At 35.7% G+C, this 26,915-nt stretch overlaps 1 protein-coding gene across 1 annotated transcript in view; it reads right to left on the bottom strand.

The window, feature by feature from the left end:
* The window catches only part of CDH12 (cadherin 12), a 992,169-nt gene that overhangs the window by 642,078 nt on the left and 323,176 nt on the right, over window positions 1–26,915 (bottom strand). The window contains exon 2 of the mRNA XM_064596829.1: window positions 13,030–13,113. The gene's annotated coding sequence lies outside the window, so the exon portion shown is untranslated. The remainder of the gene's footprint in view (window positions 1–13,029; window positions 13,114–26,915) is intronic.

The following is a 26,915-nucleotide window of genomic DNA, read 5'->3' as shown; positions in this document are numbered from 1 at the left end:
TGACCTGAGTAGAAGGCAGATGCTTAAGCAACTGAGCCACCCAGGCGCCCCTCCAATGTATTCTCTTGTAGAGAGGTGTCACTTTCTCCATCGCTAGCCCGGCTAGCCATATGATCCAAAACAAAAAATGTAAATATTTGATCATTTAAGCAAGTTTAGAACCAAGCTGTAATCTCTGCATCCCCTAGGATAGAAACGTAACTATCTGAGTGTCCATTTCTTTGTTTCAATGGTAGTGTATACACCAGTCACTAACCACATGCATGTGGCTACCTGAACATGTGGAATGTGGCTAGTGAGACAGGGACTAAATTTATAATTTCATTTAATGTTAATTTAAATTTAAAGCTTGGAGCAGTATAAATGTTTCCTTCAAGAAGTCCGAAACTTATTTTGTCAATTATATTTACTTCCAAATTAAAAAAAAAAAAAACAAAAAAAACATTGTATTCACGTTATGTAATGTTCAAACATACCATCATCTGTGGCAAAATGCCTACAATTAAGTCCCGGTATTGTGTGTATTGTGGGATTGTGTGTGCCTTGACCAGGAGGGCTTTGAAAGTCTTAATGGCAAGTTCCCCTCCCCATCGTGTGCCCCTGAATAAGGTATTCTAGCCAAACAACTGTCCCAATCACAGGAACCAGGCAAGCAAATGTCACTTCCCAATAGCCCACAGGATCAGTCACTAAAGTCGATCACATCCTCCTGCCGGAACAGATCATCTAATCCCTTTGTTATTACCAAGCCTGCCTCCCACAGCCCTTGCTTGTTTACTCTTTCCAAGTACAACCCCCGAGTGGCCCCGTATGGAACAGTGTCCTTCTCCCCCATGCTGTGAGTACACATGCCTAATAAACTGCTGTTGATGGCATCTGCCCCAGGTCAGGTGTCCTGTGTCCAGCGACGGCTGTAACCCTGGGGCAGAATCCCCCTCTGCCAAGGTAAAAAGAAGGCAATCAAAACACAGTAACATTTTGATCTATTTATACTTGTACAAATATTCTTTATTTATGAGCAATAGTTTATATATGTTCAGAGTATACATTCAAAATTTACAAGTAACATTTTATCACTATCCAATGGCCAATTATCAATAACCAATGTTTCCTGTTATTTTCATAACTGGTATTTATTTGCATATCGTTTGAATAATAAAACATTGCCAATATTCACTCATTTTTGCCCTACAAAAATAGCAATTTTGAATGGTTCAGATTATTATTTGAAAAATATCTTTTAACACTAAATATCAGTCTATAAAGTGTACTGGTTCACTGAGCAACTGTTAAGCAACTTCCTTCTAGTGTTGCTGTGAGTCTGGCAGATGCTACAAAGTAAAATTCGCTTTCCACATTTTGTCAAGCTAGAACATCACATGATTTATTTTCTGCCAATGAGATACGTTCTGAGATATTTGGATTCAGCTGTGAACAAAGTTAAGCAGGAAAAGAGGGGATGATGATATCAAATCACCCCGTATACTGGTGTAGATGTGACAGGAGGGCGTGGTTCTAAGCCATCCCTTCCTGTTGGAGCTTCCTGATACCTGGGTTGTAGTGAAGGTCATGTGCTCTTGCAGCTAGCTGTGCTGTGGGGATTTTTGATCCACAGATTTTGATTAAGATGGAATGATTCCAGAGCTGTCAGTCCCTTTTTCCCCCATGCTCCTTCCTGTCCCAAGGGAGAAGATCCTTTGGCTGGCCATTCCTTTGATGGTGTTCTGAGTCTCATTCCAGGAAGTCCAGATAGTACCAGCCCCTCCCACCCTACCTAACATATTTCAAACATGCACTTCTTTATAAAAATCAACTTTCTGCCTAACGTAGAGATTTCTGTTATCTCTATTTTTTTTAAGATTTTTTATTTATTTGACAGAAAGAGATAGCAAGAGCAGGGAACACAAGCAGGGGGAGTGGGAGAAGGAGAAGCAGGCTTCCCGCTGAGAGCCTGATGTAGGGCTAGGTCCCTGGACCCTGGGATCATGACCTGAGCCAAAGGCAGACGCTTAACGACTGAGCCACCAGGTGCCCCAAGATTTCTGTTATCCCTTAATGAACCCCAGATTTATACTGGTGTACTGGAGAGAATCAGCCAGCATGATAATATATCCCTTGATAACACAGTTCTGAATATAAGGTGACTGAAGTTTACTCCTATCTTCCATCATCTCATTGCTTTGCAGTGATGCAATTACTAATTTTATATGATCGAATTTTGAACCCCTCTTAAAGTACTATGGTGTATTTAATATACTTTTGAAACTAACCTAATTCTTCTACGTCCTTAAGTCACTGATAATCATTCCTCTAAACCCAAAGTATAAGCCAAACATAGAATGCAATATAATTGTTGCTCGTGATTTAGGCTCACCTCCTCTAATTCAGATTCTTTTTTTTTTAACCTTCATTTTCCCCAAATGAGTATCTATCAGGTGATCTGAAAGTTGGGTAAAATTTTGCAAGGTCATTATGGATGGAAGAGGATAAAGGTGTTGCTTTAAAGATGGGAAAGTATATGGATACCCTGAGGTGGCGGGGGTGGGGGAGACCAAGGAACTGGAAGAAGGCCAGTGTAATAGGAGCATACTAGATTGAGAATAGATCATTGGAAGGCATGGAGCCAGGGCTGGAGATGAGGTCAGGGGACCATGAAACCTGCAGTTTAATATCAGATGCAGACAAATAAACTGCCTATAATCCAATGTGATGGGGTGGCCAAACTAATGAACCTGCCACAGATTCTGGAGCCAAGAGAGACACAAAGAACAGAGTGACAGCCGAATTATGAGCAGTGAGATGGCTCAGGGAGGGAAGGCATGTGCAGGTGGGCAGCAGGGGAGGGGAGTTCTGGGCAGAGTGTGAGCATGTTAAAACTCTGTAAGAGAGTAGGGCTATAGCTGAGAAACTGGAAGTTTTGTAGTGTGTATGTATTAGCACAGAGTACAAGGGTGAAGAGTGGCCCTAAATAATGCTGCAAAACAAAAATGGGACCATGAAAAGCTTTGTAAGATGTATAAGGTCAGGATAAATTTATCACTAGAGTTACCTATTACAAGGAGCACTCTGTGAGAAGGCTGAGGAATTCAATTTTAGATACAATTACACCCCAGAGACATTTATGCCAAGTTTCAATATTCCTTAGCTTTAAGAAGTCCCATCTAGTTATGAAATGAAATGCAATAATAATTAAACCACCAGAAGACTACATACAACACAGCATCGCACACTATGCAAGGAATATCAGTTGCAAAAACGAAACTCCCTTTTGCACAATTGAAGATGCAGTTATCCTATATTTCACCCCTTTTGTCATCCCCATGGGATACACAGGACATAGGCTTTCTATCTAGTTTCAAACATGTGTTTAGATGACAGGCATCCCCTAGGGGCAAGGGGAAGAATGGATTTCAAATAACATAGAAAGATGGAATAAATATCATGCTTAAAGAAATGAATTTCTCCATCTGTCTCATCATATGCAGCAAAAACTTTAAAGGAGCCTACCACTCTTGATGTAAACATTCCTTAAAAATGTTTATTGAAAATCTTTGAACATTGACTGTGGTAACAGGCTATTCATGTGTGGAAAGAATTATTAAGCTAGAAAAGGAGGATGTATTTTTGCAATATTAATTCAACTAACAGGGTTATGGGATTATATGTGTTACGTGCAAACCATTTATTATTTCCAAGGACCTTGTGTCTGTCCACAGTTTAAGTAGCAGCTTCCATCTGGCTATGGAGAATATATGAAAAGTCATTGAATGGGTAGAGCTAAACACACTACGGGAAAAAGAGTCTTTACTCAGGACTCTTGGGCACTCAAAAAGGCAACAAGGTGGCCACACTCAAAATCTGCAACCTCAGAAGAATTGTGAGATTGAAGCAGCATGGTTAACAAAGGAAGGACCTGGATGAACTGAGAAGAAGAGAGGACATGTTTATTAGCCAAAAATATCAACCATAGGTAACAAGTCTATTCATGGAAGCAACTGGACTGAACGTAACTCAGCAGATATCAGTTCTACCACAATCCAGGATCATCACTCTTCCAAGAAGCCCTCTTGCTCCCAACTCCACAAGATCACATGAGCCCCTTTTATCTTAAAGGGAAGCCCAGGGAGGGATATGAAAGACTGAATGAACAATACCCCAAAGAGACTGATAGGTATTTTCACACACTGCTTAAGTTTTGGGACCTCCTGAAATTTTAAACTGAGGGAAAGTCTGCTTACAAGAAATGTCATATCAGTTCTGAAAACAGACATAACACTGTCATTACATATTTAAGTCTTATTGCAAATATAATGGGTGAAACTGCATTCCATGTAGTTATGAAAAGAATGCTTACATTTTTTTTTTTTTTTAATTCATGAGAGACAGAGCGAGAGAGAAAGGGCAGAGGGAGAAGCAGGCTCCCAAGGAGCAGGGAGCCCGATGCGGGACTCGATCCCAGGACCCTGGGATCATGACCTGAGCCGAAGGCAGACGCTTAACCATCTGAGCCACCCAGGCGCCCGAAAAGAATGCTTAGGAAACACACCTTCTTACCATTTGGGGGCACTGGCTAACACTATTCATAAATAATGCATACTCTTATAATAATATATAACATTAATAAATGACCATTGTTTAAGCATAGATAGATGAAGTTAAAAGACACACTTTTGATAATATAGGTAATCAGATGCAGGTACAAGGGCTTTTCAAACAGAACTACTGTATATCCTATTAATGGAACTATCTTATGAGAAGCCTCAAAGTAAACTGGTTACCTCATCTTTGGATATCACAAAGATATAGTTCTTGGAAAATCAGAGCAAGGTAAGAACATAGGAAAGGTTATATTTGTATCTGTCATAAATCTGATGGAACCATCTGGCTGGTTTATAAAGAGGACACAGCGTGACTTCTAGCCCCATAAAAAATCTCAATATTTAGCTATGGTGCTTAGGTAGGAAGATATCTGAAATATTCTAATTTCCACTGTTGTCATGCTCTGGCTCTTATAGAGACTTTAGAGTACCCAAGTAATTAAGTTGGGATCCAATCATTTTTGGCAGTTCTAGAACTCTAGCAGTGTTTCATTTTCTGTGGTCAGAAAACCTGCATCAACATTTCTTAATCATATCCCTTGTGTCTTTATATGCAGCCCATTGGGCAACACTGAATTTCATTGACGCTTACTACTTCTTTGAGTTTCTTTATGGCTTTTTATTTTATTCCAAAACCACTCTCAGGACTTCTGCAACTTCTCCTGATCCTATAGCCTTAGTAAACTTTCAATGGTGTCGCCTTCTCACTTTCTTGTAAGAGTCCCTTAGCGGGCACCACTCTTATACAACCTATTATAGCCAACCATGTGCTAAAATAATGGGGGACATGCAGATTATTTAGGTGTGATAGCAGTTTGTCTTTAAACCATTTGGGATTTCTATGCTATTTTAAAGCAAATAAAGACATGTCTGTGGTTCATGGTTCAAAAATCATAAAAAACATTTGTCATACACACATCAAATTACCAAAGTAAGATTATAACCAAGTGACACAGTTCAAAATAAATCTACATTATGTTTCATCACTTTTCTCAGAGCATGTAAACTCAGAGTCAAAAAACAAATTTTTAAGTCATCAAAATAGAATGAAATGCATAATTTAACCATATGATTAACAAAGTAGTGTCTACTCCACTGGGCCCTGTTGGGTCACCTATCTAGCTTAAGGTGCTGGTAGATAAAGGTCTTAAATGTGGCACTAAATTGTAGATGTTACAAGGATAGACTTCTTGCTAGATTGTCTAGATTGGAACCCAGCAGAGCCATTTACTAGTAGTATGAACTTGGCCAAGTTATTTAACTTCTCCAAGCTTCATTTCCTGTATCTATAATATAGGATAAAATAAATCAAAGAATAGTGTCATCCCAGAGGACTGTTATAAGGATTATGTGAGTTAGTATTTCTATATACCATTTGTAAATGCTTAGAACAGTGTCTGGCCTGTGGTTTTTAATAAATAGATTCTGCCTTTCTTTGTTTTGTCCTGGGATTTGGAGGGAGTGGAATACTCTCCTTCTTCTGTATTTCTTTGATGCCAGAAATCCATGGGTCCTTTCCATTTCAAGCCAGCTAATTTCCACTGCAAAAGTTTAAAAGATTTATACTCAGTTTCTGTGGGCTTTTTTTTTTCCCCGTAATTTTCAATATATCCTTAGTGATTGTTTTCCTAAACTTTGTTTCCCTTGTATTTCTGAAGTTAGTTCTTGCATTGTTCTACTAATTACTTCATCACTCATTTAGTGAAATGTCTTTTAAAGATTTTTTTTTATTTATTTATTTGAGAGAGAGAGAATGAGAGAGAGCAAGCACATGAGAGGGGGGAGGGTCAGAGGGAGAAGCAGACTCCGCACCGAGCAGGGAGCCCGATGCAGGACTCGATCCAGGGACTCCAGGATCATGACCTGAGCTGAAGGCAGTCGCTCAACCGACTGAGCCACCCAGGCGCCCCATTTAGTGAAATGTCTTAAGATGAACAACTATTTCTGACATATGTACGTCATCTACCTGTGTGTGTGTAACTTCATGGCTTGCTCTGTGAAAAGACCTGAAGGAGTTCAAGTCTTTTCAAATGTTATTTTACTGGGAAGACCTTCTCTAAATACGTGTTTAAAATCGGCAAAATACTATGTCTCTTTCCTCTACAACACGGAAACTTCCTATCCCTCATCATGGCTTATTTTCTGCATAACATTTATGAATTTTATAAACAGATTTATCTATAATTTTGATATAAACTAAAAATTATATAATTTAATTACTTGGTTTTTTCCTTCTCTTTACTAGAATGTAAATTAGTAACCACGTTGGTTACTAATTTTTAAAGTGAATTAGTTTTTGTCTTATGTCACCCATTTTACTGAGGCCTTAGAAATATAAAATGACCTGTACCTCTGAAATAAATAATACATTTTATGTTAAAAAAAAAAGAAGAAGAAGATAGCGTGAAGGGAAAAATGAAGGGTAGGAAATCGGAGGGGGAGACAAACCATGAGAGACTATGGACTCTAAGAAACAAACTATGGGTTCTAGAGAGGAGGGGGTTGGGGGGATGGATTAGCCTGGTGATGGGTATTAAAGAGGGTATGTACTGAATGGAGCACTGGGTGTTATACGCAAACAATGAATCATGGAACACTACATCAAAAACTAATGATGTACGGTGATTAACATAACATAATAAAAAAAAAACATTTTAAAATGCTACTGAGATCTATTTAACATATACTATCATTTCTCTCCAATCTATTTTCCCCATTTAATAATTATTTAAGAAAATAATCCAGATATGTAGACATAGGGGCAAATATTTGCTTTCTGGTAGCCTATTTTTTTTTTTTTTTAAGCAGATTCTGGGACCCACGATTTTGTGGTTAAATAGCAGGTAGTATTATGAAGTCAAAAATGATTTGGTCTATTTTTAGTCCAACAATATACAGTAAGTATCCACCATATATTTTGTATCAGTGTTAGTTTATGTGGGCGAGAAGCCTCACCCAGTCCCAAAGTTCTGTACCCTCCTTCTCTTGAACTGTTAATGAAATAGATGGGGCAGTGTTGTTAAAAAACAGATAAAGGAACAACCAAGCAATGGTACAGGATACAACAAAGCTGTTTGACTCAAAAATCATCATACAAGCTTGTATCAAAGCATATGGTACTGAATCACCATTCCAGAGGAAGGAAAAGTGGTAGCTAAGAAGATATTTGAACTAAATTGGAGTAGTGTCATAGTGCCTGCCAAATGGAAAGAAACGTTTGTCCCAAGCACGGGGTGTAAAATATGGTACACTCAGTGCAGAAGCAGCCCAAATTAAAATGTCTGCTATGTTATTCTGATTGTTTTCAAAGAAGGGCAGTTGAGACTTTCTAAAATGTCAGATGAAATCATGTTCAAATATAAACACAAAATACATTTCAATGCCAAACATAAATATATATTTTTAATTATCCGCCACTCTGGATTAGTCACACCATAGCTCCCCTTAACTGAAATAGATAATTAAGTATCGGATACATTAAAAAAATCATTGCCAAGGGATATTTGATATTAAACCAGGGAATCAGAAACTGGAATAATCTATTTGTGTCTCCTTAATAAGCTCATAATTATCCTTGAATAAGTGATTTTGTTATTCTGTGCTCTTTCCTTGTGCTTTCATAAAATGGCCAAGTTCAGCTGTATCATGAACTGATTTAGACAATGCTGAAAAAATTAACAAATTGGTATTTTTCAAAAGCTTTAAAATTTTATTAAAGTGTTTATCCTCAACAACAACAACAAAAAAATGAAACTTCTCACTGTATACGATTCACTCATCTGCATCCAAAGACCTTTGATTAGAGTAATTTCTCAAATATAAACAATTAGTAACAGGCCATTTGTTTACTAAATGTTACAGGAGAGACCCAGCTGTCTGTATCTCCTTCATTTGACTATTGTGAAGTTAGAATTTTCTCATGACATTTCATTATTTAAAAATGTTTAGCTAAATAATGAAGTCTTTTCAGATTGGATTAGATTAGATATTTTTTTCAGATTAGGTATTTTAAGGTTACTTTCCATCTGCCATCCAAGAAGAAACATGTTTCAGTCTAAGAAAATGATTAACATTTCTACATAAGGTGACTCCATTTCTCATATGCCCTAGAAATATATCTTATCACTTATTTTGACATGGAAGGAGGCTTTTTAAAATCAACTGCAGGGCAGTGCTAATTGAGAGAAGCCTTAAAAACTCTGACACCATTTATCCCTGCACAAAGATCCCATGCTCTGTACGTTCTCATCCTTGGCTTTCCAATATTGTCTTTATGAGGTTAAGAAGATGAATGCTCACTGCTTTTAATCCTTACTATGATTTATGAGCCTCTTGGTATCCCTTCCCCGGAGTAGCTACCACTCTGTGGTTGTTCTGGCTGTTGCCTCAGTTACACAGACATCTGCAAAGTAAACTATGGATTGTCGTCCCATAGACCAGAACGAAGCACTCTCTTCATCTCTCCTGCAGGATTTTTTTTTTTACTAGAACAAAGACCACGTACAGTTTTACTTGCTTACGTCCTGAAGAAATGTTAAGCGAACCTGAATGATAGCACAATGACCTGGATTATGACCTGTCACATAACATCAATGCAGCATGACATATAAACAGGATTACTTTAAAGCTAGGATAAAAACAAAAAAGAAAAAACAAAACCACTTTCCATTTATTTATCTTTCTTCTTTCTTTAAGAACACCATCTTTAGGTTCCCAGAAGAAAGATGACCTTTAAAATTAACTAAGAAATGTGCCATGCAATAAAGACACATATTAAGTGTCCTTTCAGTCTCTTGTGTGCAAGATTTTAAGAGCATCTTGTGGCCTATGGTTCTTTGAACGAAATACTGACAAAGAAATAAAAAAAAACTACATAAAGGAAAATTCATGGAAGATCGAAGTACCTCTTTTAGATTTTTTCTTCTACTGTTATCGCTTATAATAAACTTGTTTTAATAATCCTGGGAACCTGCAGCGATCGAGTAATTGGAACAATTCTTTCTTCTGTATAAGAAGTCTAGCAGAGTCTAAAAAGAAATAGTCAACTCCCTCTGCATTTTCCTTTCTTTTCTCTGCTTATTATTTTGTGCAGATGATGACTCATAATTCCCAATGACAAGTCCATTGTGAAATCCTAACAGGCATGTCTCAAATGACTATCCTTTGACAGTTACCTAAAATTAGAAATATCCCAGCATTCATCTTTTTTTTTTTTTCAAATGTGCTAATTGCAGCGCAAACAATAACCCATCAGGGGAAAACCTCACTAACATAATTTACAAAATGATTTGTAGTAATACCTTACAAACTACTTTTCTTTTTTTAAACAGATGGCTCTGCAATTCATTTTTTGAACCCTATTGTCAACTCAGCAGGATGTTGTGAGTACTAAAACCAGAAATGCTCAAATCCACCCCTGGCTGAGCAGATCTGTTGCTCCCTTTGTGTTTCCATCAGTTTCCTTTTCACCTCATCACTGCTGAGAGGCATGGTTCCCTGAGTGTCAGGACCTGATTTTCATACCAATGCCCTAAAGACTTTTTTTTTTTTTTAAAGACAGATCTTATATTTGTTTACCTCTGTGTCAGTCTCTGTATTCATTTCCAAAACCTTCCTTTTGTGACCACACTTTGCTTCCTTGGCCTCATGAAATGAAGTATTAAAGGAATCCTGAAGAATGTGATTTAGTTAAAACCTTAAACTAAATATATCTCTAAATAAACAAATGCCTTTTGCATAGTGATTACATACAAGTAACTGGCTAAGAAATTATAGGATCTAGACACAAATAAGATGAAACTGGTACTTCCTAAAGATTGGGCAAATATACATATATATATAATCTCCCAATATATTGCCAGGAATTATTTTCTTAAACACACACATACACACACCCATGCACATACACACACCCTGATCGGTTTATTTCTCCAGATTAAAAAATAAATAGCAACAACAAACATAGCTCCATATGTTCTAAAACATAAATCCCACAGCCCAGGTATGTTTTCAAATTTCATTCAAGGTTCTTCATCTACTGGACCCACTCTTCTAGATTTATCTACCAACTGTCCTCATACCTGATATTCACTGAATTTCCTAACTGTCCAAATGGCTTAAAATTCACCACACATGAATTATTACATACCTTCATGCCTTATATACATCTATCCCCTTTTCTTTACATATTTGTAGTCACTTATCTTTAAAGTCCAATTCAAATACATCATTTCTATAGTTTCCCTCCTCTTTCCACCATAACATACAGAAGAAATCCTATCCCAACTTCTCTGCAACCATATCATTTTTCATATTGGAACATAAAAGTATTCTATAAATAATCAAAGAGTGCTATCTGACTGTAGGAAAAAAAAGAATGATTTCTTTCATCTTGTTTTTCATTTTCAGATGATTTATAACAAGTTATTCTAATTACTTGTTAGGCAATCATGAATGTAAGTGACAAATAACAGGACAAACACTAAATTTTGTGAAATTTTGGAGGAGAAATTGATTGCTCTTTCTTTGAATGTTCAAAAAAGAATTTATGAAAGAAGATGATAGGATTTTTAAACCAGCCCCAAGGGCATTACTCTATTCAAAATTGAATTAATGAAAGACAAATATTTTAATACTAAGTTTGGCTTGAAACCTATACCTTCAATATTCTTGGATATCACTCTCTTCATCCACTCTCCTGGATATCATACCATAGAGATTGCTTTCAGGTCTATTTTCTTACTTGAAGTTTATGAAAACCCTTACATTAAAAGGATAACAATTTCAAGCAATTCTCTACAAATGTCTTCTGAATTCATTTGAATTATTTCCTCATTGAAAAAAGTGAACATTCTCACTACTTTAAGTTTATCCTTTCTCAAGTTACTATGTTTAAACTATTCTTATATAAAATGATCAAATTTCTGTATAGTCCTTTTAACTTTGATTATAGCACAGAAAGAACCAAAGGACATTTGAGAAGAGTGTGCTTCCTTTTTATTTGGATCTTTGGATGTTTTAATGCTTCATTAAGCTTTAAAGGAAAAGATGTAAAATCATGCATTAATAATTAGTATGGTGTAGTATTAATTTTTGATTACTCATACTTGTATCGTAGATAATATTTAGGTTGCTGAAATCATGGTTTTGTAAAAAGGACAAGTTGCTGGTTACAGGAATTAATTCTGAAGTATGAAGCTCTCTCATGTATTAATCTGAGTATAAGATCTGGAATGAAACCCCTAATCCAAAATTATCCGAGATCAGAAATTTTTTATTAAAAGTATCCAAATTTTCTACAAAAATGTGACGATTTTACAAGGTAAAAGTAAAATTTTTCCGTATGGAAATTCTGCATACTGATGATAACAAATTGAAAGATAAAATAGATGACAAAAGAATTAGTACTTGATATCAAATGTTTAATTTCATTTCAAACTTTTAATCGTGAAAAATTATATTTAAAATCTGTATAGATTTTACTCAAATCTGATACTTGAAATTAATTATGTTATAAAACTAGATTAAATTATAATATTTTTTGAGTAAATGTATCTCATCAAAGAAAAACTAAAAACAAAAAGAAATGGTTTAGTTTCTCATTTATTAAATACGAGTATGCAGAGAGTTGAATAAATATCACAGCAAGATCCATAAAGCCACTTTAGTTTAATTACATTTGCCTTATCTCTTTAACTTTTTCTTTCTGAGCTATTATATCAATGGTTAATCTTAATTGATCACTGATTGAGAACTGAGAATATGAAGCTTGTTTTGACTAGAGCCTAAGAACAGATGCTACAATTACCAAACAGGGAGTGTCAAGGCAGTGCTTTAATTATTGTCTCCAGAAGGTTAACTATAAGGGTCTAAATCTCAGAGTTCAGATTCCTGCCATCAGCGAAGGAAAAGCAGCCTACAACTACCTGCCCAAGAAACAACTGAGCTAGACCCTGCCGAATTAATATTAATAAGGCAAGAAAATTTGAGACAGTGTCTCTTTGTTTCCTGTGTCAGAGCTTCATCTGAAGTTTGTGTTTGAAATGAGACATATTCAGTTGAACAAAAGGAATATCCACTAATTATGAGGGAGCAGGCAATGTGTCATAAAAATATAAAAGGAGAAAATACATTTCTGTTCTTAAGGAGGCACATAGCCACTAGGTCTTCTCAAATCTGAATGTAAATTGAAACAGTGTGAGAAAAATTCAGTGAAGAAGCTTAAACAGAATTCTTGCTAAAAGAAATGATTACTTAAGTTTTATGGTCGCATCATGTTTATGCCAACTGCCTGTGAGTATATAAACATTTGAATATTTTTATTTCTCATAAAATATTTTTTTTAAATAAAGAAGTTTTTAAAAGAGTTTGAATTTTGAATTATTTAAAGAGGTTGAAAGATATGTGTTAATGATAGTTAAATGTCACCTACCTTTGACAAGGCTGGCATCCTTTAAAACTCCAACAATCTATTGAGTTCCAAATGGACTGTATTCCCAAATAGAGTCAAACAGAGCTGGAAAAACAAACATACATAAAGTTGTAATGTCAAAAAAAAATTATAATATATATTTATTTTAGAGTATTTCACATTTACTTAAAAGCTGCAAAGATGGGGCGCCTGGGTGGCTCAGTCATTAAGCATCTGCCTTCGGCTCAGGTCATGAGCCCAGGGTCCTGTGATCGAGTCCCATGTCGGGCTCCTGGCTCAGCAGGAAGTCTGCTTTTCCCTCTCCCTCTGCCTCTCCCCTGCTATGCTCTCTCTCTCTATCTCTCTGTCTCAAATGAATAAATAAAATCTTAAAAAAAAAAGCTGCAAAGATTTTCTGAGTTCTCATAAACCCCACATCCAATTTCTTCTGTTGTTAGCATTTATATTACAATGATTTGTCATAACTTTTGATATATTGTGATATATGGACTCAAATGATCGAATATTGATACATTCTGATTTCATGAGTTTTTCTCCCAATGTCCTTTTTCTGTTCTGGATATCATATTGATTTTAGCCTTTATGTCTCCTCAGCCTTCTCTGGAAAGTGATAGTCTCTCAGATTTTCCTTGTTTTTGATGACCTTGAGTGTTTTGAAGAGTAATGAACAGACATTTACAGGATGTCTCTCAATTGGAATTTGCCTGATTTTGTTTCTCATGACTAGACCAGGGGGATGGATGTCTAATTATTCTTATTAGACTGGGTTTTGGAGGAAGACCATATAGGTTGCGTCATTCTCATAACTTCACATTGAGGATGCATGATACCAGCTTGACTTCTGTTCTTCCTTTCCATAGTGTGCTTCTGGAAGCAAGTCAACAAACACAGACCACACTCAGGGGCAGGGAATTAAGTTCCACCTCCTTGAGGGGAAAATATCTGCAAGGCTTATTCGGAATTCTTCTGCAAGAAAGATTTTTCTGTTCTCCCAGTTGGTTTGCTTGTTTGTGTATTCAATCATTCATTAATTCATTAGAAATTTGTGTACATCAGTGTGAATTCATGGATATTTATTTTGTACTTTGTGTTATAATCCAATACTGCACCATTTATTTTGGTGCTCAAATTGTTCCAATGTGGGCCTTTGTGAACTCTTTCACTTGCTTTTGTGACCTTTTGACATACCATATAAATTTGTTGATTGAGCAGTTCCTTATATTCTCGCACTTGGAGCAAATTCATGCTAATCTTATATATTTCTTCCTCAGCCCTAGACTCAGCAATATTTCCAGGGATCCTAGTGCCTTGTACTGGTGAATGATTTAGAAACCAGTATCTAGACACTGAGTATGCTTGTTGCTATGGGACAGCCATCGTTTCTAAGCCTTTTCTGTGGGCTGAACTGGGAAATATATGTATTAATATTGGTATGTATACACATATATTCATAAAAGTTTCTCTTAAGGAAAACACTATATTATACTGATATCTCTGACTCTAATCACATAATATTTTTCAAATAAATAGTGTCTTAGGTTAACAGAGTATAGTATTGAAAATGCGTCTTGGGGTGCCTGGGTGGCTCAGTTGTTAAGCGTCTGCCTTCGGCTCAGGTCATGGTCCCGGGGTCCTGGGATCGAGCCCCACATTGGGCTCCCTGCTCCGCGGGAAGCCTGCTTCTCCCTCTCCCACTCCCCCTGCTTGCGTTCCCTCTCTCACTGTGTCTCTGTCAAATAAATAAAAAAATCTTTAAAAAAAAAAAAAAAGAAAAAAGAAAATGCGTCTTATGTTTCTGTTGGAAATGTTCCTATCTGGGTAATATACCAGGAATGACTCAAAAAAAGATGCTCACACAAGTTAGAATATACATGTCTGGTGTCTGATTCTAGGCTTTTTTTTTTTTTTAAGATTTTATTTATTTATTTGGGAGAGAGAGAGAGAGAGAACCTGAGAAAGGGGAAGGGCAGAGGGAGAAGCAGATGCTCCACTGAGCAGGGAGACCAATGTGGGACTCAATCTTGGGACTCCAGGATCGTGACCTGAGCCGAAGGCAGACACTTAAAAGACTGAGCCACCCAGGCACCCTGAAGAATTTTTAAGACACTCCATGAACACTTATTGTCACTTATTCTTACTGAAGTTCATCATACTTAAAAAAAAATAGCCTTTAACACCATGTGCACACAGCCATAGCTCTCTGATCTTTTAGTCAAGTGTCATACACTAAAACAATAAAAAGAGTATGTGGAAATGTATATTATTTAATAAGAACTAATATATTTTCTTCTGCTGGTACATCCTTTTACCATGCCCATGTTTCATATATTTTTTTAAATATTTATTTATTTAAATAATCTCTACACCCGAAGTGGGGCTCAAACTCATAAGACCAAGATCAAGAGTTGCATGCTCTCCCAACGGAGTCAGCCAGATGCTCCCAAAAAGCTCACTGTTTTTCATTTGTTTGTTTTTAAGTAGGCTATTTATAGATGGTCTGTGACTTAGGACAGTTCAACTTATGATTTTTTTACTTTATGATGGTGTGAAAGTGACACACATTCAGTGGAAACCGTATTTTGAATTCCGAATTTTGATATTTTCTTGGACTAGCAAGATGTGTAGGATCGTCTCATGATGCTGGGCCATGGCTGCAAATGCAAGTCCTGGTCAGGCATCCAGTCATGAGGGTGAACAGATGATACACTGGCCATCATTCTGCACCACACAGCCATTGTATTTTTCGCTTTCAGCACAGTATTCGGTAGTTACATGAGATATTCAACACTTTATTAAAAAATAGGCCTGGTGTTAGAGGATTTTGCCCAACTGTAGGCTAATGGAAGGTTCTGAGTGTGTTTAAGATAGGCTAGGCTAAGCTATGATGTTTTGTAGGTTAGGGTATTAAATGAATTTTTGACTTAAGATATTTTCAAAGTGTAATGGGTTCATTAAAATGTTGCCTAGGAAGATCTGTATGGGATTGTTATTTGGGCCCACCTAAGTAATCCAGGATAACCTCCCCATCTCAATATCCTTAACTTAATCACATCCACAAAGACCTTTTATTTCCATATAAGGTGAAATTTATAGGTTTCCTGAATTAGGACATGGCTATATTTTGTGAGGTTATTTTTCAGCCTACCACAGACCACCTTCCTATCTCCTTCCATAGAGGAGAAAACATTATTAGAATAAAACAATTTCCTCATGAGTCTATTTCACATAAGACAGTGTGTATAGCCCTGATAGTACTAGAAATATAATCAAACACAATGAAAGAATTTTAAAATATTCTTTAAGACAATATAGGACAGACATAATTTAATTATTTACTTCTTTATTTAGATTTTATTTATTTATTTATCAGGGAGAGTGAGAGAGCACGCGCACAAGCAGGGGGAATGGCAGGCATGGGGAGAAGCAGGCTCCCTCCTGAGCAAGGAGCCTGATGCACGACTCAATCCCAGGACCCTGGGATCATGACCTGAGCTGAAGGCAGATGGTTAACCGACTGAGCCACCCAGGCATCCCAGGACAGACATAATTTTAACTTGCTTAGAGATATAGATAGATATTATTTAATAATGTAACTCAAATTGATTCTTTCTCTTCCTTGTAGACTAGGACCATTGATAACCTACAACTATATTGTGCTTCAGTGACTAAAGTTACAGGACTGAAGTTTCAGAATTATGACTCTAACAATCTTTAGAAAAATCCTAATTAAGTAAACCTTTAGGCAAATTTTAAAGGGGACACCTTATAAATTCTAATGTACACAGCATTCATAAATTATTACTACTGGTACAAAATATCTTATGCCTAGTCAATTTTTAAGGAAACTTGACAGAAGAAAGGAACTGGCAATAAAGTAAGAGGATGATGAGTTGGGAAATTATCCAAGACAAAAAAAAGCATGAATGGCTTCAGTGAGGTTTAAATTCCCAGCCCTGTTAAGGGTATCCAGACCTCAGGCCATATGAACTAAAGGAACTAGGAATGAGACACTTGTATGCAATAGGTATTAAAAAGAGTTGCCCCATCTATGGAATGGGAATTAGAAAAACTTCTGCACATCAGTTCTGTGTAGCTGCATCAATACTAGTTGCTAACCAGGAATCACAGAGAGAGAGGTCATCATTGAGAAAGCAGATGGTAAGCATGGACTTCGTGTGTATATGAGGTCCAAACACATGTATGGAATGGGGACTCCAACCCAAATTATTATGGTACTGGTGAAACCATCAGAGTCTCAGCTGAGCAAACACAAAAATGTCTTTAAGGTATTCTTTCATAATCTAAGGCATGAGACTCCCGTAGTAGGGAAAAAATAGTAAAAGAAAGCAAAACACATGAATGAACACAAGCTGAAGCGATAAAATGGAAAATTTGTTTCTGAAGAACTGGAAATAATAGAACATTTTGGAAAAGATATATAATATATTTAAAGTTTTCAGAGTTAAAGGAATAAAGAAAAATTGTTTCTTTTATCAGATCATACACAAAAATAACTTTCAGGTGTGTAGGGAAATAAAAGCTTAAAAATATAAAAGAAAATATGGAACATATTTTTATGAAATAGGAATAAAAACTTTCTTTAAACAAAAGTGTTAAGAGCACAAAGCAAAATAAGGACAACTTTTAATTAAAATTAATGTATTCAAAATTGAACTTCACAAACAAAAGGAAGCTATGTTAGCGATTGTGGAAGGTATTTGCAATTTGAAACTAAGTTTAGAGTGTAGATAACATAAGAATTTCAGTAGTCAAAGAAATATTGAACTTATAAGGTTTGTATGATGTTAGATAAGGCAAGTAAAGTTTTCTTTATTATATCATCATCACGATTAAGAATAATATATCTAACTTAGTCAAGAGGAACAATCACAAAAACAGATCAGTATTACTAAGATCAGTTATGAATACATAAATATTTGAAAACACAGTAGGGCAGTACCATGCACTTTAAGAAAAAAGGAGAACCCTACAGTCAGGAGAAATGTACTTAGTAAACGCTCTTAGGTGACAAAGCAGTAAGACCACATACCCATTTTACTAGTAATGAGGAGATGTGTTCTTCTACCTGCTTCTGGCATAAAGATAAATCCCCTTATCAGTCGCTAACCTACTTCACTGCAGGGTAGTGATCAAGATGTACAGCAATGAAAATAAATGACACTAGGAAAACATAAGCTGAGGGAAGTGTGAAAAAAAAACAGGTAGGACATGCGCTTCAAAAAGACCCAGGGGTCTATAAGAGCACAGTTCATGAGGCCATTTCAGCCAAGGTAAGAAAACCTAGAACTAATACCAGCTGAGGACAAGCAGTTACCAAACGTTGGGTGACAGGACTCACTGCAAAAACTGGAACTTGGGCATAGACATATGTCTTATTTCCAATGCGCCTACAAAATGAAATGAAAAATGAAATGAAAAAAACGATTTAAAAAGAGGTAAAACCTATATCATGCTGGATAGTAATGAAAGGGATAGAGACAAATCTCTGCCAAAATATGAGATGTGTCTATTTTACAAATAAGCCTAAGATACTTGTAATAATTATCTTCCCAAAAAATGTTATGATAAAAAACAGGTAGAATACTCTGATAAAATCCCACTAATGTCTTACAAATTAAAAGATTGAAGAACTGAGGTGCATCTGTGGAGCACTGCACTTAGAAATTCTTTAAAGGCTTTGTTTCCAGAACTTTCAAAACTCTATGAGGTCCACCAATAAACCACAGCCAAACCAATGGGACATCTGCTGGTGGCCAGGTTCTCTCCTGATACAGTTATTACTGAGGAAGGAGGCCCAATTAAATAGAAAACCAGATGTGTAAAGTTGGTTATTGATGAAAAAAAAAAAAAGAAAGAAAGAAAGAAAGAAAGAAAGAAAGAAAGAAAGAAAGAAAGAAAGAAAGAAAGAAAGAAAGAAAAAGACAGGTTTTCTCCTATAGGCATTCTCCAGGACCTTGATGTTTCCCCACACCCATGGAATAATGAATATGATGATGGATATCATAGTCACCAGCATTCTAACTTCAGATCATGTACCACTGAAGTATCCCACGTTTCAAAGAACATATTGACTTTTGAAATATATATTTGGCTTGATTTGAAACTCTGTATTCAAAATACATGAAAAGTTCTGAGAAAGAATCAGTAATAATAAGAACATATAAAGAAAAACAATGTGTTAAAGAAATAAATGAAGAGATGTTTTCAAATGACGAGAGTATTTTCACTCAATGCATTTAGAGAGACTAATAGGCCAAATTAAAAAAGATAAATCATTAAAAGAACAGAATAGGATAAAAATAGGTCTGTCTGAATTAAGGTAACTGATAGTATCATAACATTTAAAATAACATTAATTATTTCCCATAAAATGGAGGAATAGAAATTTTACTGTAATATACGAACATGTTAGTAAAAACAAAATGATAATGCACACAGAAACAAACACATTTTTAAATGAATGGATGCATCTGAAAGAAAGTAAAAGAAGTGTTTTAAGTGAGGAGCAAAGCTGGAGGACAAGTATGGGGAGGTAAGTGAGTATGGTAGACAAGAGATTAATTAAGCCTTTAAGAAGCTGGCAGCCCAAGTGTTCTGTGAATGAAAGCTCTGAAGTGGCAGAGTTACAGGCAAATTAGAGAAAACTGCAGAAAATGGAGTACAGGAAGGCTAAACCTTTGGGAAAAAAAATGGCTTCACTAAACTAGGAAATAAAGATGCTTTATATTTGTTCTGGAGATATTAAAAAAAAAAATTCTGCTCTGAGGATGTGTGACTGACGGCAGGCTCTCATTTGAGTTTGAAGAATTCATTTACATTATTTGATTCAAAATCAATCTTTACATCAAAATGTGAATTTAAAGTGGATTGGGGTGTATAACACCCTCCAGATGACAATAAACGCCTGCAGAAAAGAACTCACAACTTACACGACAAAGAAATCTTGAAGGTTGAATTACAACAAATATAATGGGCTCTGGTCTAAAATCACAAAACATAGTGGATATCCTACATAGTTCAATAAGATAAAAAGATAAGAACAAGAAACAGCAGAGATAGGCTCATAAAACAGGAATCCCAAAAGTATTTGGAGATGAGACTGTATTTTACTCTAAAAGCTCAAAGTTTCATCCATCAAATCATCCATTGAAAATTTACAATTAATAAAAGATTCTAGGAAACTTTCTGAACAATGTTTAGATAATTGCATTGCAATAGACCTGCAACAAGAATTAAAAAGTGCAATTTAAAAATCATTTATCTTGTAAGTATTCATTAAATGGCTAGAAATAAATTTAACAAAAAAGGTGTAACACCTTTGTTAAATTAATTAAACAAGGAGGTCACTAGACTGATGTGGCTCTAATACCATGGTGGCCTACGTGAGCAAACCAAAAATGAAGCCTATGAATGCCTCAAGGTTAAGAAATTGAAGCCAAAGGACAACCGATCACCAACAGCCAATGAGGCTTAAGCCACTGCCAATCAGGTAATGTCCTTTCTTTTCTTCTGCACTTTCTCTGTAAAAGTCTCTCCCTTTGCTCTTGTTGACAGATTGCTCCTAAAGACTTCTGGTTTGGCGTGCCAAATTTGAAGCAATTTTTGCTCCAATAAACTCTTAAAATTTTTAATATGCCTCAATTTGTCTTTTAAAATCTTTATTGATGTAATTGGCATCCTTGATTGATAACTATTAAATAAGAACTAAATACATGTAGAGACATCTCTTGCTTATTGAATCAGTTCCAAGAATCTACCAATTCAAATAATCCCAGGCAAAAGAAATAAGGTTTTCCATAAATAAAAGTGATACTAAATGACATAAAAGGATAAAGGGTAAGGATACTTAAGACATTAATATAGAATTAAAAAACACAGGGCTTTGTCCTATTTAAGACTAAGGCTTAATATTAGTTATAACAGTTATATGAATTATGGTAAAGAAAAAATTGATGAATGAAAGAGATGAGAACATAGACATTTACACATGCACATGTGTGAAAACCTGATATATAGCAGAACAGATTTGAAAAACTAGTAGGGAACCACAGACTTTTCAATAAGAAGTAGTGAGCAATTTTTAAAAAAATGCTAATTTAAAAAATACCATATCCCTACCTCACCGATTAGAAATCAATCTTAGTAGAATAAGCACTTAAATGTGAAAGATCAAAGTATAAAATTTTGGACAAAACAAAATGTATTTATTAACTTGGGACAGGAAATTATTAGAAATATACTAAAACATTCTGCCCATACAAACACAGGCTAATAAAGTTCTTTAACACAGTTAAAATTATTTGTTCACCAAGAGACATAATAAAATAAGACACAGCACAGGTTGAGAAACAATATTTGTCATAGATATGACAAATAATCATTACCCCAATTATATAAAGTAACTCTCAAATACAACTAGAAAAATACACTCTAATTAGCTGAAACTCATAAACTTATTTAAGAAAAAAATAGTAATATAAATGTGATTTTAAAAATCTATTTAATGATACCCAAACTTACTAGTAAAGAGATCAAAACACAGTAAGGACATAGTAAGATACAAGTTACAACTAAGCTGGCAAAAAAAAAAAAAAAAAAAACATAAAAATTACAAGTGTTGAGAAGATGGGGAACTGTTTGAACATTCCTATAGTATTGGCACAAATATAAATTGGTCCAGGTCACTGACAAAAAATCTGTCACTATCCTGAAAACATGAACAAGTTAGTATCAGTTAACCCCAGCTTCTGACGCTTAGGCATAAACAATTGTACAAAAAGAGAAAAAAAAATCAAATATACTTAAGGAAATAAGTATGAATGATTCTAAATACAGATATACAAAATAAATGCCATTTGCTTCTTTTTAAAAAAAAGATTTTTTTTTATTTGAGAGAGAGAGAATATATTGGGGAGAGGAGCAGGGAGTGGAAGGAGAAGCAGACTCCCTGTTGAGCAGGGAGCCCAATATGGGGTTCCATTCCATGACCCCAGAACCATGACCTGAACCAAAGGCAGATACTTAACTGACTGAGCCAACCAGGCGCCCTGCCATTTGCTTTTTCTGAAGAACGACATAATGGTTTTATTACATCAAATAGGTCTAGGAATAGTAAATAAATTATAAAAAATAAGTATTTTATTTTTCATTTTTATTAAGAAGTTAATTGCTATACTCTAATTCTTGGTAGTGGTAATCAGAAAATTCTACATCTATAATTACAAATACATCAGGTAATGTTAACAAAATTGAAACATGGTATATTCATTATATCAACTAGAAAAAAAAAGGGAAAACAAGATATAAATACAGAAATGGAATGAATCATCAGAGAGGTATTAAAAAAATGGACAAAAAAATACTAGATAAAAGAAGATGAGAACAATTCTTTATGTACAAAAAATATGTTGCTTCCATCACTGAATTATGTGTATCTTTTTTTTTTTAATTTTCTAAAATACCTATAGTGAGGTTACGTACCAGTAAAAGAAAATAATGTGCATCTTTAAAAGAGTATTAATTCTAACAGACTAATGAATGAAAGATAAAGACACTAAATATAAAATAATTTTAAAACATTTTATATTTTCAAAATAAAATGTATTTAGGGGTGCCTGGATGGCTCAGTTGATTGAGCCTCTGACTCTTGATTTGGGCTCAGGGTCCTGGACTCAAGCCCTGCTTCAGGCTCTGCGCTCAGCAGTAGTCTGCTTAAAATTCTCTCCCTCTCCCTCTGTCCCTTCCCTCCCTCAAATAAATAAATACTTTTTTAATTTTTTAATTTTTTATTTTTTATTTTTTTAAAGATTTTACTTATTTATTTGACAGAGAAAGAGACAGCGAGAGAGGGAACACAAGCAGGGGGAGTGGGAGAGGGAGAAGCAGACTTCCCACCAAGCAGGGAGCCCGATGTGGGGCTTGATCCCAGGACCCGGGGATCATGACCTGAGCTGAAGGCAGATGCTTAACCAACTGAGCCACCCAGGCGCCCTATTTTTTTAAATATTAAAAAAATGTATTTAGATTTTTGGAAATATTTAAGATTGCTTGAAAATTGGAATGAACATTTATAACTGCAAATAATGCTTAAATATTTCCCTTACTTAACATTAATTTATATAGTATTATATTTAAAGTTTTGTTTTCTCAGACTTAAAAATTTGTTTTCATGTCTACAGAATGTAAATTCTATACTTTAGATTTATCACTCTGATAACAAAATCACATTTTACTCACCCAAAAATCCTCATACTCATAGGGAGTTTAAAATATTTCCAAAATGAAGTTAACTTTATCAACCAGGAAACTACAGAAAAAAATTGTTAAGGCAAATTTTCCTTCCACATGTGGAAGGAAATCACATTATTAAAATTAAAGCTCCTCTTTAAAACTAGAAAATTAACCACAGGACTAACAAATTTAAACTCCATTAAATTACTGATATTGAATCTATATTTTATAGCTTACCTATTAGGAAACTTGTTAAAGCTAGAATTTTTGTACCTTTTTTTTCTAACAATAAATTAGTAACATTAGAAAAAAAATTAGTAACATTATAATTTAGGACATAGGCATTCTTGATATTTCATTAAAAGAACAAAAAGCTCTAGGGGCACCTGGGTGGCTCAGTCAGTCAAGCGGCCAACTCTAACTTTTGGCTCAGGTCATGATCTCAGGGTCATGGGATCCAGCCCCACATTGGGCTCTGCACTCAGCACAGAGTCTGCTTGTCCCTCTTCCTGCTCCTCCCCTAGATGCGCACAAGCGTGCACTCTCTCTCTCTCTATTATTTATTTTTATTTTTTTTATTTATTTTTATTTTTATTTTTTTTAAGATTTTATTTATTTATTTGACAGAGAGAGACACAGAGAGAGAGGGAACACAAGCAGGGGGAGTGGGAGAGGGAGAAGCAGGCTCCCCACTAAGCAGGGAGCCCGATACGGGACTCGATCCCAGGACCCTGGGATCATGACCTGAGCCGAAGGCAGCCGCTTAACCGACTGAGCCACCCAGGCGCCCTCTATTATTTTTTTTTTTAAATCTAAGAAAGAAGAAAAGCTCTAGAGATTCTAGTTTTATTACTTATGCTTCTCAAAATCTTAAGTTTCCTAAAGTCAGTATAAATGTATTTATTCAAAATGGTAATCTGAATTTTTATCTCAAGTTAATATATCTCTTATGTTTTGTGCATATGTGTTCGTGGAAGTTATGTCATCTTTGAAAGTGCATATACTTAGAGTCATATATTAAAAGCTTATTGAACTGCACAGTACAATACCACCCTTCTTGTTTTTCTCTGTTATTCAAGAAGAAAAAAGCAGAGAGAAGGAACAGGAAAAAGAGACAGAGTAGGTTCATTGTTTGTTTTGCTTTGTTTTGTTTTCCATGCTTTATTTCCAGTATTTATTCTATTATTCATTTAGCAAACTGTTGAGAATAGAGTAGCTACCAATTAGGAAAATAAATTAGATGTCATTTCTGTCCTGAAAAAATGTACAAAATTGAAGATAAAACTGATAAATTGGCAAATGTTTGAAATAAAATATTCCAAGTCATATAAAAGAGGTTCTATAGAGACACAAAGATGCAGAAATTAACAGACACAGCAAAAAGAGTTAGGTTTTTCACAAATGTTTAAAAACTTAAAGTAGATCTTGGAAGATAAATAGGATTTTTCAAGAAAAGAAAAAAATGAAAGGCGTTTCAGAAGGAATGAATCAATGTAGTCGAAAGTATAGACAGAGGTCAATGAGATCTGGGGAATAAACTCCCTTTGGGGATGGTTTTAAAATAAAATAACCTGCGGAAACATTACAAAAAGCAGTGGCCAGCAAAGCCACGTCAAAATAAGATCTGTGTATCTGCTGCTATAAATTGTGAAGGACACTAGATCATTAGTTTTTCTTCTTAAGCCCTTACCCCCATCCAGTTGTGATACCACAATATAGAAGTTAATGATCCTTGTCTCTACCCTCTCTCTCTCTCTCCTTGTCCTTTGTTTCTCTACTTTCATTTTACTAGAAACTAAGCAAAGATGATTCTTTCCTGGTTCAATAATCAAGCATTTGGGTGCTGGGACAGAGAATATCTCACGACTTTATAGATTAATGCCATTACAAATTCTTGGCCTCCGACCTCAGCTGGGCCCGCCATGCCTCCTAGCATCTTTCCTCAACTTTCATGATCATTCCCTACATCAGCTCTTTACAGTTACCTCTAGGGTGTATACAGGGTCCAGACAGGTAATTTCATGGGCCTCTGTCTATACAAACACTTTGATTAAAAGCTGTTCTGCAAAATCTATGGGCTCATCTGAGGTACAGTGATTTATTGATAATGATTGAGAATAAAGGTAGAGAAAAGAGGTCCCACAGTATTTGTTTATTTCCAAAACAGTGCATCTGATTCCCAGTGTCCAAGCACTATTTCTTCATCTTCAGGTACAAGAACCATCTCTGCGTCCTTTACTCAGATACACCATTTACTGGCTAGTTTCACATGTTCTACCACAATAGTATTATCACTCTCAATGGTTCCTTGGAGTCCATTTCTTGCCTCTGCAGTTTCCTAATGCTACATACTTAATAAAGTTTGTATCATTACTACCCATTGTATTGTCCATGAATATTGACTTTCAGTGACTCTTTCAAAACTTGTGTCTGTACTTTGATAATGAAAACAATGAATACAACTCTTTCCTAGATTAGGTAGAAGAAATGTTAAAGATTTTTTTTCCCCCCTGGACATGTTAAATTGGTGCTTGGAATTTTATAGCATAATGTAGAAGGAGACATATTCCAAGCATACCTTCTCTTGCACTAGTAATCCATAATCCTTGAACTCCTAGAATGTGATCTTTTATTTTATAGTGTTGACCTCATCCCTGACTCCTCACCCGGCCACCACGTGAGATGGGAGGATAGGCAAGGACTATAGCAGAGCAAGGAGAGCAATCTCATTGGGACAAGGAATGCCTGTCCCTTGTTCAATACAGCACAAGACTAACCCTAAGTAACATGAGTCATCACATTGACTGGAAGCAAAAGAAAATAAATACTGTTGTGATTACTAAGCAATGGTCTTCAGAAGCCTTTGGGGAGAGCAGGCTCAATCAACCCTGGAGGACTTCCTGCCATGAGGCCCGGACCTTGCCTAGCATAGGGTGACCTTCCTAGGTGCCAATCTCCAGGGACACGCTCTGCCAAGATGGCTTTGCCAGTACCAGCTATTCTATGTCAGCCAGAGGGAGACAAAAGATTCTGAGGTAGACACTTTCACAACAGAGACATATGTGGGATAAGATCTGTTGTGTCCTGTCTTGACATACGATCAGGCTTGGAGGAGGCACTGGAGGGAGGCCCCATGAGGCACAGGGCTAAGGGCAGGGCCCCCCTTGTCCAAGGCCAAGTGTTATACTGCTCCACTGAACCTATCTATGTTTTAAGTATCTATCCCTTCATTACCATTTTTTTCCCTCCAGATCTTTTTTTTTTTTAAGATTTTATTTATTTATTCGACAGATAGAGACACAGCGAGCTAGGAAACACAAGCAGGGGGAGTGAGAGAGGGCGCCCCAGATCATGTCAATTTCTACTCTAGCATGAACACTGAAGACATACAGTGGGATTCTCTCACGTTACCAACATTCATCTCCAATTTATAGACTTCTCTGTATCCATATTCATTTTTAATTAACTCTGTCAATCTATGGTAACTATTAACTGTGGAGCCAGAATGATAGAATGCCTCAAGGCACAGTGTCTAATTTTCATGGAATCGCTGTTTTACTGCAAATAGAATGGATGTACTATCTATCTAGTTCATGGAGTTGTGGTGAGGTTTAAATGCTATACATATGTGTGTG

The sequence above is a fragment of the Mirounga angustirostris genome, unplaced genomic scaffold (assembly GCF_029215605.1).
Source record: "Mirounga angustirostris isolate CCGP_5_RB_7025 unplaced genomic scaffold, mMirAng1.0.hap1 SCAF_7, whole genome shotgun sequence".
Lineage (NCBI taxonomy): Eukaryota > Metazoa > Chordata > Mammalia > Carnivora > Phocidae > Mirounga > Mirounga angustirostris.
This window is presented reverse-complemented; position numbering and strand designations above follow the sequence as displayed.